The sequence below is a fragment of the Neophocaena asiaeorientalis genome, unplaced genomic scaffold, assembly GCF_003031525.2.
Source record: "Neophocaena asiaeorientalis asiaeorientalis breed wild unplaced genomic scaffold, Neophocaena_asiaeorientalis_V1.1 scaffold85, whole genome shotgun sequence".
NCBI lineage: Eukaryota > Metazoa > Chordata > Mammalia > Artiodactyla > Phocoenidae > Neophocaena > Neophocaena asiaeorientalis.
This window is the reverse complement of record NW_020174301.1, coordinates 11,151,857-11,165,389: the sequence shown is the minus strand read 5'-3', so window position 1 is coordinate 11,165,389 and position 13,533 is coordinate 11,151,857. Positions and strand designations below refer to the sequence as shown.

The 13,533-nt window shown below is 42.8% G+C and overlaps 1 protein-coding gene across 4 annotated transcripts in view; it reads right to left on the bottom strand.

The window, feature by feature from the left end:
• Nucleotides 1-13,533, bottom strand: part of TACC2 (transforming acidic coiled-coil containing protein 2) — a 186,178-nt gene that overhangs the window by 144,881 nt on the left and 27,764 nt on the right. The window lies entirely within an intron of this gene.

Below are 13,533 nucleotides of genomic sequence, written 5' to 3'. Positions count from 1 at the left end.
GTCCTGAACACTTCTGGGGATCCTTAGATGTTCAGGAAAAAGGCAAAAATGGGCAAAGCCAAGCTTTGAAATAAAGAGCTATTCTTGCAAAAAGTTAACTCGATTCTTTACATTCAGCGGGTGGTACTGTGAGGCATAATCCCCAAATCAATTCTATTTAGCTGTGGAATTTCTGCATATGAACTACATATAAAATTCCTGGGAGCTGAATTACCTTCATACCCATATGTGTCTCAGCTTGAAATTACTTTGCTGTACAGTGTGTAAAGAAAAACTGTGAACATGCAGGAAACTTGGGGGAATATGGCTCAGAGTCATGGACTTGCTATAGATCATCAACTATCCAGTTATTGTAAAATAGCTTATCACATCCCATATTTAGACTGTGTTTCTCAATTCTATATAGTTTTAATTAGGTGTATTTTTTAAATTTAAAAGCAATATACAGCCAAGACAAAATTTTGAAAATGTAGAAAACATGCTTGCCACCTGAAGTGTTCTAGTGAATTTCCTTTTTTTCCTACGCAACTCTTTAGGGAGTGCAATTTTTGTTATTTTTACATAGCTGTGATTCTATATACTTTTACGATCATGTATCTTTCAGTATCAAAAGAAACTGCTCAAGGCAAAGTTAACAGAAGTATGGCTTTTCTAAGGCTTTTACCATGTTCTCTGAAATTATTACAGGGAGGAAAGTTTATGGCGTCTTCTTGTAACTATTACATACACACACATTCACATATTCATAGACCCACAGTGTTTTGGATACAACCAGAGGAAAGATTTTATTCTACATGTCCACTACCAAAATCCTATCTTTCCATGCAGGGCAACGCATATACATTCGTTTATGAGAGATGCATATAGTGGGAAGATGAAGTACATTTCTGTTCAAATTTAGAAATATGTGTTATGGACTGAATTGTGTCCATCTAAAAATCCATATGTTGAAGTCCTAATTTATCATGTGACTGTATTTGGACACGGGGCCTTTAAGGAGGTTAATTACGGTTAAGTGAGGTCGTAAGAGGGAGGTCCTAATCCAGTAAGACTGAAGTCCTTATAAGAAGAGGAAGGGACACCAGGAGTCGCTCACATAGACAAGAAGGCCATGAGCAGATGCAGCAAGAAGGTGCCATCTGCAAGCCAAGAAGAAAGGTCTCACCAGAAACCAACCCTCTAGCCCCCTAACCTTGGAATTCTCTAACTGAAAAAATAAATTTCTGTCACTGAAGTCACCCAGTCTGTGGTCTTCTCTTATGGCAGTGTGAACAGACTAATACAATAGGTATATTGGGCATTTATTGTACTATCCTTTCAACATTTTTAAGGTTTCAAAATTTCCAAAATGAAAAGCTGGGAAAATAATAATGGATGAAATTTATTGGACATCAGTGCTTTACATGGATTATCTCATTTAGCCCTACCAATATCCATGCAAGATGGATATTATCACTGCCATTTTGCAGATAAGAACCCCGAGAACAGAGGGGTTAAGCTTGAATCTGACAACGTTTGTGTCCCCAAAATTCAAATGGTGAAAACTAATCTCCAAGGTGATGGTATTAGGAGATGGGGTCTTTGGGAGGTGATTAAGTTATGAAGGTGGAGCCCCCATAAAGGGATTAGTGCCCTTATAGAAGAGACCCGAGAGAGTTTCCTTGCCCCTTCTGCCTTGTAAGGACTCAGAGAGGAGACGTCCATCTGTGAACTCGAAAATGGACCCTCACCAGACATGGAATCTGCTGGCACCTTGACGTTAGATTTCCAGCCTCCAGAACCACAAGAAATAAATGTCTGTCGTTAAGCCATCCAGTCTATGGTATTTTTATAGCAGGCTGAACAAACTGAGACAGAGGGCAAAAGGCTCTTTACCTGGCTCCATTCCAGCCTCTTGCCAAGTCCCTCACCTATGAAATGTACATGACATCCTTGAAGGAGGTGTGTACACATGTCACCACACTAGTTGTCCTGATTTAATGCTTGTTCCTGAACATATGACATTGAAAATATTTCAGATGGACCCAAGAGAGAGAGTTGGCTACTATCTCAACCAGATTAGCATTTTCAGACCAAACGCAAGGCTGACAAGAGCAAAGAAGAGAAAACTCAGAGGGTAAGTTATGGGAATCCCTCCAATCCTCACACGGTCATGAGGACGGACGCGCCCACGGAGAGCCCTGGCCCCATGCTGACTGACACGTGTGAAACCACCAGGTGTGCAGGTAGCGTGCCTTGGCCTGGCCTCTGCAGAGCAGCATTTCTGGAAATCAATGGATTGTTCCAGAACCAGCAACTCTGCACTCTTGAATCTGGCCATTTTCCTTTCTATAAGCACTTTACACTGACTTGTGTCCCAATCTTTAACTAGCGTGTCAAACGGTTTAGTAGCTGATGAGATCAGTGGTGTGTAATGCATAAATGAAGTGCTCCTACTGAGGCCTGCTTGTTCAAGAAGCGCAGAACACAGCCCCTCTGCGCTGGTAACAAAACAGACAAAGCAGCTTCGTTGTCCTGTCTCTGACAGCAGCTGCTAGCTCAGGAGAGCGTGCGGCTTCCCTTCAGGCTGCCTGAAGTCAGGACCATCTGGGGACGAGATGACAAATTCACTCAATTTGGGCACCTTGAAAACCTGCGGGTCTTTGGAGACAGCAACCAGGAACACATCTCCCAGAGTGTGAGCATACGACTCCATTCAAAATAAGGACCCGGCCTTGGTTTATTTCGCCTAAGCTGGGCACCAGCAACCTCTGTGATTGCCCATCAGAAGCCAATTTTTAAAACCAGATTAAAGCCACTCACCAGGAGCAGATCTGCCCAAGGGCAGGAAAAATTCTAAGAGCTCATCTGTGAGGGCTCTGCATTAATGGAAGCTCCCATAATGTCCTTTTGTGCTTCAAGATTGAATCACAATGTGTAGGATGGAGGTTCAGCTCAGAATCCAAAGGTTCTTGTGGGCTGGGCAGCGTGTTCTCAATGGAAGGCTTTCAGCCCAAAGTGGGCACAGCCTTTGAATTGAGGAGGGGAGGGCACAGCCTCCCCGGTGCCGACCAGACGTCCCCAGCCAAGAAAGCGAGAGGCATGGGGTGCAGAGACCTGGGAGGAGGGGTGATTTGCTGCAGCGAAGGTCTAAGCAGAGGATGGAGATGCAGAAAATGTCCTCCCCATCATCCTAGCTGGAGACAGTCACATCCAGATGGGTTCCTAAATGAATAGCTCTGAAGACACACACTCAGGCCAAGTAGGAATGCTTAAAGAGAGGAAGGAGGCTGGTGGAGGGAAAAACAAGCATGCCCCTGCACTACCAGGCTTTAGGGGAACCAGCAAAACTAAAGCAAAATCGTCAAGATGGAGAGTCGCCGCTGACTGAGCATCTACTAAGGCCAAGCCCGTGCTAAGCGCTTCAGTTATGATTACATTTAACCCACACAGCAGCCAGGCAGAGCGGATGCCCCCCACTGCACAAATGAGGAAATATTCACAGAGAGGTTCAAGACCAGACCCGGGTGGCACACGGAGCTCCCACGGCAAAGCAAGATCAAGCCCCGCCTGGCTCCAGGACCCTGCTGTCTCCTGCTTCCCTGAACTTGCTGGCCTCGCCTCTCCTGGACCGATGCAGCAGCCTCTTCTCCCACCCACTCTGGCCCCTGCATTCTCTTCTCTAGGCTGCAGCCAGAGCAATGGCTTAGAAATGAAAGCCTGACCCTGTCACCCTCATGGGAAGACTCCCCGGTGGCGGCTTCACTTTGCAATCAGCTGTGCCCCAGCCTACCTTTGCGGCTTCATCCCACACAGAGCTCCCCACCCGTGCATTTTCCTGGAGCTGGAGCCCTCCTGCTTCTCCCTGCATATCTCAGCCCCAGTCTTCACTTTTGGATGAAACCTCCCTGGACTGGCCTCTGGGATCAGCTCTCCTTCTACAGGCCTACATAGTGAGGGCACTAGTCACAGCTGCCATCAGAAAGGATGACCATTTCTCCCACTGGAGTATAATGGAGACTGGGTCTTGCCTCTTTTCAATACTGTATCTCCAGTGCTTGCCATACTGCAAGCATTGAATATATGAATGCATGAGTGGATGGATGGATGGATGGATGATGGATGGATGGATGGACAAATACAACTAAACGCAAATCAAGGATTCTAAATATGCAGAAATGCTCCCAAATCCTGGTTGTTTGACTTGAAGATTAGGAAAGTTCTTTTCTTCCATACAATCACAGCACTCTAGTGATCTATGAGTCCAAACCTCTCATTTTACAGGAATGAGGAAACTGAGGCCCAGGAAAGGCAAAGTACTTTTGTTTAAATACCTCTGCCAAAGAAATGAGGTTAAGGCAGCACTACCCAACCACATGTCCCTTTGCTCACTGGTGGGTCTGATAAGTTAGGGGGTACACTGCAAGGGATTTGTCATTAATTATAAAGCACACAAGTCTGCGAATGATTTGTAATTTTCATAAATTAGCCTAATTCAAAAGATGATAAGGTGTCCCCACAGAACATCGTCTCTGTTACTCATTTTGCATTCTGCTGCAGTTTCTGGAAAAGGAAAGCATGGGGCCGAGGGACATCCAGCAAGTTAGACCACAGACCCTGGGGACTACCTGTCCTCAAGCACGGCTAACGGCTGGGGCTGGGGTGAGGGGCACGGGGGCTGTGGGTGCTCCTCGGCTTCTGCATCATGCCGTGGCCCACAAATTAGGGGCTTTTCTGACACTTCTGAGTTCTCAGAGAAGTCTGACACTTCTGCCCTATTCTCCACTCCTTTCGGGTCGTCGCCCCAGGAAGCGAGGCTTCTCTGATTGGTTAGATGGGGAAGGCAGCCCCCCGTAGGTCCAGTCTTCCAATGGGTGGGAGTTAAGGTGTTCAAGGTCACTGAGATGAGCTCACCCACAGTGCAGCCCCTCTCCCCGCTGCCTGCCTCCCCGTCCATCAGGGCAGCCTGCCCTCGCACACAGCCTGGCGCTGGTGGGACTTGATTCCGGGCACAGTATGCCGAGCCCCTGGTTGGCTCTTCCTCCAGTCCAGCCTCGCCAGTGATCAAGCTGGCTTCCTTCTCCCTCTCTGACTCCGGCCGTCTCCTTCACAATTGATTCAGAATCTGCTGCGACCACTGACCTTCAACACCCGCTGAAAGGAGTTCAGGGCGGAGATCAGGAATGAGGCCCTCTGTGCTCTGGGAAAACTGGCACACCAGGGCTTCAGAGAGAGATTTTCAGGAGGAGGTTTTATGAGCCCATGTCTTGCACCTCCTCAGATCTAGAAAAGCACTAAGATCGTGAACGGAGACATCTGCTCCTCGTGACCAGCAGCGGCCTTCTGCTGAGACGTGCGCTTGACTGCACGCACCCCCTTCACCAAAATCATATGTAACACTGACCTTCCCCCCACCCCTTCGGAGCAGTTCCCCAGAGCTCTCTGGGAGGCTGTCTCACGGGCTGTAGTCCTCATTTTGCCCCAAATAAAACCTAACCCACGGGACTTCCCTGGTGGCGCAGTGGTTAAGAATCCGCCTGCCAATGCAGGGGACACGGGTTTGAGCCCTGCTCCGGGAAGATCCCACATGCCGCGGAGCAACTAAGCCCGTGCGCCACAACTACTGAGCCTGCGCTCTAGAGCCCGCAAGCCACAACTACTGAGCCCATGCGCTACAGCTACTGAAGCCCACACACCTAGAGCCCGTGCTCCGCAGTGAGAGAAGCCACCGTAATGAGAAGCCTGTGCACCGCAACGAAGAGTAGCCCCCGCTCTCCGCAACTAGAGAAAGCCCACGCGCAGCAACGAAAACCCAACACCACCAAAAATAAGTAAATAATAAAATAAATAAAGTTTAAAAAATTATAAAAGTAATTAAAAACAACAACAACGAAACACCTAACCCACAACTCTCACGTTGTGCATTTTCTTTAAGTCAACAATGGGATGAATAAAAAATATATTTTTAACGGACGCCATAACTGCTCACTTAGGTTGACTCCTGCACCGTGAGATAGATCACCATTCCAGAGCCTTCAGAGAAGGAATTTACATGGTGAGTGGTCTGTGCAGAGCAAAGATTCTCAAGTTAATAAGGATATGACAACTATCACATGGTATTTCACGGAGAAAGAGGCACCTCCTCAGAAACTTCTTTGTGGTCCGAGCAGATTAGGTCCAATCCACACTCACAGTCCTAACTTGTCCAAACAATGCTCCCTATATGGATGCCAGCGAGCCTGCTGACCTTGGCAGCCCTGTCAGACTCAGCTTTGTATTTTAAATCCAGTGTTAACTCTTCTCTGTGCTCGTTCTGCATTAGAAAAAAGAAAGACCGCAATGCTTAAGCAATCCACGCAATAAATGAAAGAAAATTATTAGTAGGTTCTAAAGAGTTCTTGGGGAAAAGGGGGTGTGTGTGTTGGGGGTTGGATAAAACACCAAAGCATCCTGAGTGTTCAGCCTGTACTTTGCCACACGAACTTTTATTTGACTTCAAGGTCAAGGTGTTGGTCCACTCATGAGACTTCATTAACCAGCATAAGGAGGGGAGGGCACAGGCAACTGAATTCCAAAGAAAATTCAAAAACTGTCCTGTAACCAGTTTTTTCCAGCAACCCTCATGTGGGTGTTGACCAAACTGTGTGGTTCCCAGCCTCAGTGCTGGGCTTGGAGTGTGACCCCCAAGCCTTCCCTGTAGCTGGAATGAACTCGGTGTCTCCTCTTTCTGTCTGTCACTGTACTTCAAATGTATGTAGATATTATCACAAGAAAACAGAAATTCATTTAAATGCATTTCTGGCATAATAATTACTTTTGATCATCTGGATGTTTCTTAACGATCAATTACCAAAACTAAAACTACAGTCCCATTAGAGGAGGCATCTGGGTTTTCTGTTTGTTTGTCTGTTTTTAATCTAATAAGATATTTCTTGAAGAAGATAAGTAAGATGTGATCTTACTTACAAAGTGAGATTTCCATAAATGTTATTCACAGTAAGTAATCAAATGTCTCTAATGTTGTATACAGGTAGTTTTTTTGTTTGTTTGTTTGTTTGGTTAGTTTTTTACATTTATATACATTCGTTTTCAGATTCTTTTCCATTACAGGTTATTATAAGATACCGAGTAGATTTCCCTGTGATATACAGTAGGACCTTGTCGTTTCCTCACTTTATATATAGTAGTGTGTATACGTTAACCCCAAATTCCTAATTTATCCACCCTCCCCGCCCCCCAGGATCCTCTTTGGTAACCATAAATTTGTTTTCTAGAGGCATCTACTTTTATTCACAATAAAGATTTTTTACATTCTAATGAGCACAAATCGAGGAATTGGGTAGAGGGACTTCCCTGGAGGTCCAGTGGGTGAGACTGCGCACCCCCAATGCTCCCAGGTTCACTCCCAGGTCGGGGAACTAGCTTCCGCACGCATGCCACAACTAAGAGTCCGCATGCCACAACTAAAAGACCTTGTGTGCTGCCACTAAGACCAGGTGCAGGTTAAATAAATAAATTAAAATAAATATGAAAAAGAAAAGGAATTGGGTAGAATGTTTAACTGAGAATGTGAAGATTTCCTGAATTGTAAATTAAATCCCACTACTCATCCATGGAAAAATGCAAATGACAGTTTCGCCCATGTGCTCGGATTATGGGGGTGTTTTTATTTTATTTTGACACCACAGGGGTATTTTGGACAAGAAGTAGTGGGAAACATGTTTTTGTTATATCCCTTCTTGATAAGACCTCTAACATACATTAGAATAATTTCCCTCCCTTAGTCAACAAAGTGCAAAACAGAGAACACACTGGAATTTTCCCTTGATGACTGAAAAATCTTTCAGCGAATTTGGGCCACTCTCTGAAAAAGAAGATGTTACCAATATCACCTACGTGAGACTGAGCTCCAAAATGTGACTAAGTGTCTCTTGTTAGAGCAAGTCCCAGGGATGATCCATTTTGCTGAGATCTGTCTCTCTGTGATCCCACTGGTCTACATGGTGGTGGGGGTGGTGGTGATGAGTCAACATTAGTGGTGGCCAAGCTGGTTCAATGTCAAAGACATAAAGACCATCCTAGGCTCCTTCCTAGCTCTGACACAGCTGCAGTGACGCATTTGGGAAGATTAACTGCTGTCAAAGTTGGCATTTGAGGCTGTAAAAAGACACAAGAGACAGCAAGTGGCTGTGATACAAGCTGCTCTTGAAGAGAAAAGAGAAACAACTCTTGCCCCTAGCATCCTCTCTCTTACTATAATTTTTTTTCTGGAAGGGTCTCCCCACCTCTCCCAAAATAAATGCCAGGTGATTTTGCTGCATTTCCATTTAAAGAAAAAAATTTGATACGGTGGTTTTTCAAAGTTTTCAGGGAGCCAGGTTGGAAAATTTCATATAAAGAATTATTAACTAACAGGAGGTTGGGCTGATGGGGGATTGGCTTCTACAGGAGATGTGGGAAATGAAGGGCGGTGATTCCTGGAGATGGAAAGTGACAGAGTAAGCCCTGCTCTTGCCCCAGCTTAAGGCCTGGAGAAAGTGGCCCAGGGTGGGGGACCCCAGCTGGAGCCAGATAGTCTCCCTGACTTAAGGAGATGGAGCTGGGTGCTGGGGGGGTGGGGTGGTGACCAAGGCATGTAAAGTTCCCAAGGCAGAGCACCAAGAAGTGAAAGCTGGGCAAAGAGAGAACTTGGAGTTGTACAAAACACTGATCAGCACATGTATGTATGGAAAGCACATGGGAGTAGGTACAGACCACCTGAAAAGCTTATAGGGAAGAATCATTAAAGCTAATACAGAGCTGGGAATAGTTCCCATTCCTACCAACCAGGGTGGAAATCCTCATAATTCATCGGACGTCTGTTACAGAGTACTAAGAAGGGTCTTGCCTCAGTAGTGGAGAAAATTAACTCTAGACTAAACGCTGCTCTGGTCTCACCTTAAAAGCAAAACCCAAAAGGATTAAGCTGATCCAAATAACTGCATCCCAGAGCAAAGTTCAAGAATATTTATAGGAATACAAAAATATCCAGCATCTGAAAGCTTAAAGTCCACAGTGCCTGGCATTCAAAGAAGCAGGAAAATAGACTCAGACTGAAAAGAAAACTCAGTTAATCAAAGTCAACCCAGAAATTGTGCAGATAACAGAATTAGTACACGAGGACTTTTTAAAACGTAATATAACTGTATTCCATATGTTCAGGAGGCTAGAGGAAGGATTGAGCATGATAAGTACAGACATGGAAGATAAAAAAAAGACCAAATCAAACTTCTAGAGATGAAAACTACAATGCCTGAAATGAAAAACACATTGGGAGGAATTAATAACAGATTAGTCATTACAGAGAAAAAGATTAGTGAACTTGAAGACATAGCAGTAGAAACTCCCCAAAATGAAACACAAAGAGAAAAAGACTCAAAAAAAAAAAAAAAAGAACAGATCATCAGTGAGCTGTCAGACAACTTCAAGCAGCTGAACGTATGTGTAGTCAGAGTCCCCAAAGGCGGCAGAGACATTACAAAAAACAGTTGAAGGAATAATGGTTGCAAAATTTCCAACTATGATGCAAACTGTAAACCCACAAATCCAAGAATCTAACTTCTAGCACAGGAAACAAGAAGAAACTTACACCAAGGCATATCATAACCAAATTGCTTAAAACCAGTGAAAAAGAAAAAAACATTAAAATCAGCTGGAGGAAAAAAACAGAAGAACAAACTTAAGGACGACATCAGATTTTGGAAACAATGCAAGCTGGAATACAGTGGGATATCTTTAAAGCAATAAAAGAAAAAAAAAACTGTCCAACTAAGGACTCTTTGCACAGTGAAAATATCTTTCTAAAACACAGATGAAATGAAGATTTTTTTTCAGGGACTTCCCTAGTGGCGCAGTTAAGAATCTGCTTGCCAACACAGGGGCCATGGGTTTGAGCCCCGGTCCGGGAAGATCCCACATGCTGTGGAGCAACTAAGCCTGTGCGCCACAACTACTGAAACCCGTGAGCCTAGAGCCCGTGCTCGGCGACAAGAGAAGCACCACAATGAGAAGCCTGTGCACCGCAACGAAGAGCAGACCCCGCTCGCCGCAACTAGAGAAAGCCCGTGCGCAGCAACGAAGATCCAGTGCAGCCAAAAATAAATAAATAAATAAATTTATTTTTAAAGAAAAGATTATTTTTCAGACATGCAAAAGCTAAAAGAATTCATCACCAGCAGACCAGTATTTCAAGAAATATTGAAGACAGTCCCTCAAACCAACAGAAAATAATACCAGAGGGCCGTCAGGATCTATATAAAAGGATAAAGAGCACCAGAAATGGTAACTATGCAGGTAAATATAAAGTCATTTTTCCTCACTATTTAAATCTCTTTTAGAAGATAATTGGCTATGTAAAGCAAAAATACCATATACTGTGGGATTTGTAACACGTAGTAGTAAAATGTATGTCCACAATAGCACGAAGGCCAAAAGTGGAGAAATGGAAGTATATTGTGCAAGATTCTTCTAATATACATGAAGTGGTACGATACCACTTGACAGGAGCTTGTGATACTTTAAAGATGTATATACTATAGATCCTAAAGCAACCACTTAAAATAACACAAATAATTGTAATAAGTCAAAAGGGAGGTAAAGTAGAATCATAAAAATAAATTTTTTTTGAAAAGGAGAAGAAGGAGGGAAAAAGGAACAAAAAAATAGATGTACAGAGAAAACAACAGGACCGTAGATTTAAGCCAACTATATTAATAATCACATTAAATGTAAATGTTATAAACACTCCAGTTAACATGCAGAGGTATTCAGAATGGATTAAAAAATCAAGATCCAACTATATGCTTCCTACAAAAAAGGCACTTTGAACTTTGCTTAACAAGCACAAATAGGTTAAAAGTAAGAAAATGAGGGGGGGAAATGTAAACCATGAAAATACTAATCAAAAGAAAGCTGTTGTGTCTATATTATATCAGACAAAGTCAATTTTAGAGCAAAAAATATTACCAGGCATAAAGTAGATCATCATAATGATAAAATGTCCAATTCATCAAGAGGATGTAGCCATTCTGAAAGTTTATCTAACAACAGAGCTTCAAAATACATAATGCGGCCTTCCCTGGTGGTTCAGTGGTTAAGAGTCTGCCTGCCATTGCAGGGGACACGGGTTCAAGCCCTGGTCTGGGAAGATCCCACATGCTGCGGAGCAACTAAGCCCATGTGCCACAACTACTGAGCCTGTGCTCTAGAGCCTGAGAGCCACAACTACTGAGCCCTCATGCCACAACCACTGAAGCCCAGGCGCCTAGAGCCTGTGCTCCACAACAAGAGAAGCCACTGTAATGAGAAGACTGTGCACCACAATGAAGAGTAGCCCCCGCTCGCCTCAACTAGAGAAAGTCCCCACGCAGCAATGAAGACCCAACTCAGCCAAAAACAAATAAATTAAATAAATAAATTAAAATATATATATATGTAAAACGCAAAAACTGATAAAAGCGGAGGTGGACAAATCTACAATTATAACCTAATGGTTCCATACCCTTTTCTCAATAATTTATTCAACAAGTAGATAGAAAATCAGTACAGATATAGAAGAATGGAACTACACTATCAACCAACCTGACCTAATTGACATTTATTAAACACTATTCAATAGTGGCAGAATTCATTCTTTTCAATTGCAAATGAAACATTTATAAGACAGACCATATTCTACACGTTAAAAAAAACTCAATAAATTTTAAAATATTAAATTATTCAGAGTGCATTATCTGGCTACAATAGAATTAAATTAGAAATCAATAAGAGAAAGATATCTGGAAAATCCTCAACTATTTGGAAATTAAATAATACACTTCTAAATAGGCTGTGAGTCAAAGAACAAATTAAACGGATAATTAGAAAGTATTTGAACAAAATGAAAATGAAAACACAAACATCAAAATGTGTCAGAGGCAGTTAAAGCAGGATTTAGAGTGACTTCTAATGCCCTAAAATACCTATATTAAAAAAGAAGGACTCAAATAAATGACCTCAACTTCTACCTTAAGAAACTATAGAAACACTGGCTACACAACAGTTAAGTGGTGATACTTAACACCACTGAACTGTACTTAAAATTGGTTAAGATGGTAAATTGTATGCTTTGCCTTTTCAAACCCAATAAAAAATAACTTAAAAAAACAAGTAGCAGTGTTGATTAAAAGAAACCACATACCAAAGTATACCTACCGTTCCATACCATTTATATGAAATTCAAGAACTGGCAAGACTAATCAGTGGTGGTAGAAGTCAGAATAGTTGTTATTCTTGGGCAGAGGTACGGCCTGGGAAGTGACGTGAGAGAATGTTCTGGGGTAATGGAAATAGATCTGGGCGTGATTACACAGGGGTATAGGCGTGTGAACGTTCAACAAGTTCAGATTTATAAGCTTATGGTACGTATTTTATACCAATTTAAAAAAGGTAATAGAAAAAAGAAAAGACTATGAAGACAGTTAGAAGACTCATGGTTGCCCCTGGAGAGAAGGAGGGAGGGATGAATAGGTGGAACACAGGAGATTTTTAAGGCAGTGAAACTATGCTGTATGATATCGTAATGGTGGACACATGACATCATGCATTTTTCAAACCCATAGAAGGTATAATACGATGAGTGAACCTTAATGTAAAGTATAGATTTTCGTTAATAATGTATCGATATTGGTACATTAATTGTAACGAATGTACCACACTAATGCAAAATCTTAATAACAGGGGAAACTACTGTACAGAGGAGGGAGAGATTTTGGGAGCTCTCTGTACTAAGTTTTTCTGTAAAACCGCTCCAAAAATAATTCATTAATTATTTAAATATATTATATATTTTTATTATATTTATACAAATAAGTTATTTAAACGTGTGTTGTATTTAAATATATATAAATATATGTATATCTGCACAGAGCTATGACAATCAATAAAGAACTAGAAAAAATAGAAAAGTCTGAGGGAAACAAGCTAATATTTTAAAAACAGTTGTCTGTAGACGGTGGGAGTATCAGTGACTTTCTCCCCCTCTACTTTCTACTTTTCTCTATTTTCCAAGTACTGTCTCTGAATGGAACAATGCTCCTCTTCTCCGCTTCTTAAAGGTTCTGTTGAAACCAGATGAGCGGAAAGCAGACACACACCTAATTCAGCACATGACCTTCTTTTCCAGCCAGTGTCAAAAGTCAGGGAGCTCCTCCTTTTCTCCCTCCCTCCCACTCTCCTCTCCGTGTTTACTTCCTGCCAGAGATAAATAATGAGTGAGAAGCAGGACAGGCTGGTGGAAGCTGCAACCGGCGCTGCCTGACACACCCTGCCTTGCTTGGCAGGAGCCTGTGAACAGAACCCGGACTTCACAATGCTTTGTTTGGAAGAAACAGCATCTACTGCTTGGGAAACATGGGGCCCAGTCCTGAAGCGCTGGCCCCGGCCACTGCTCATAAAACCGATCAGATCTTCTTGCTTCTTCTTTTTTCTGGGTCTGAGAACTGACCTTCTTTATAGGGAAATTAAACTTTGAAAACA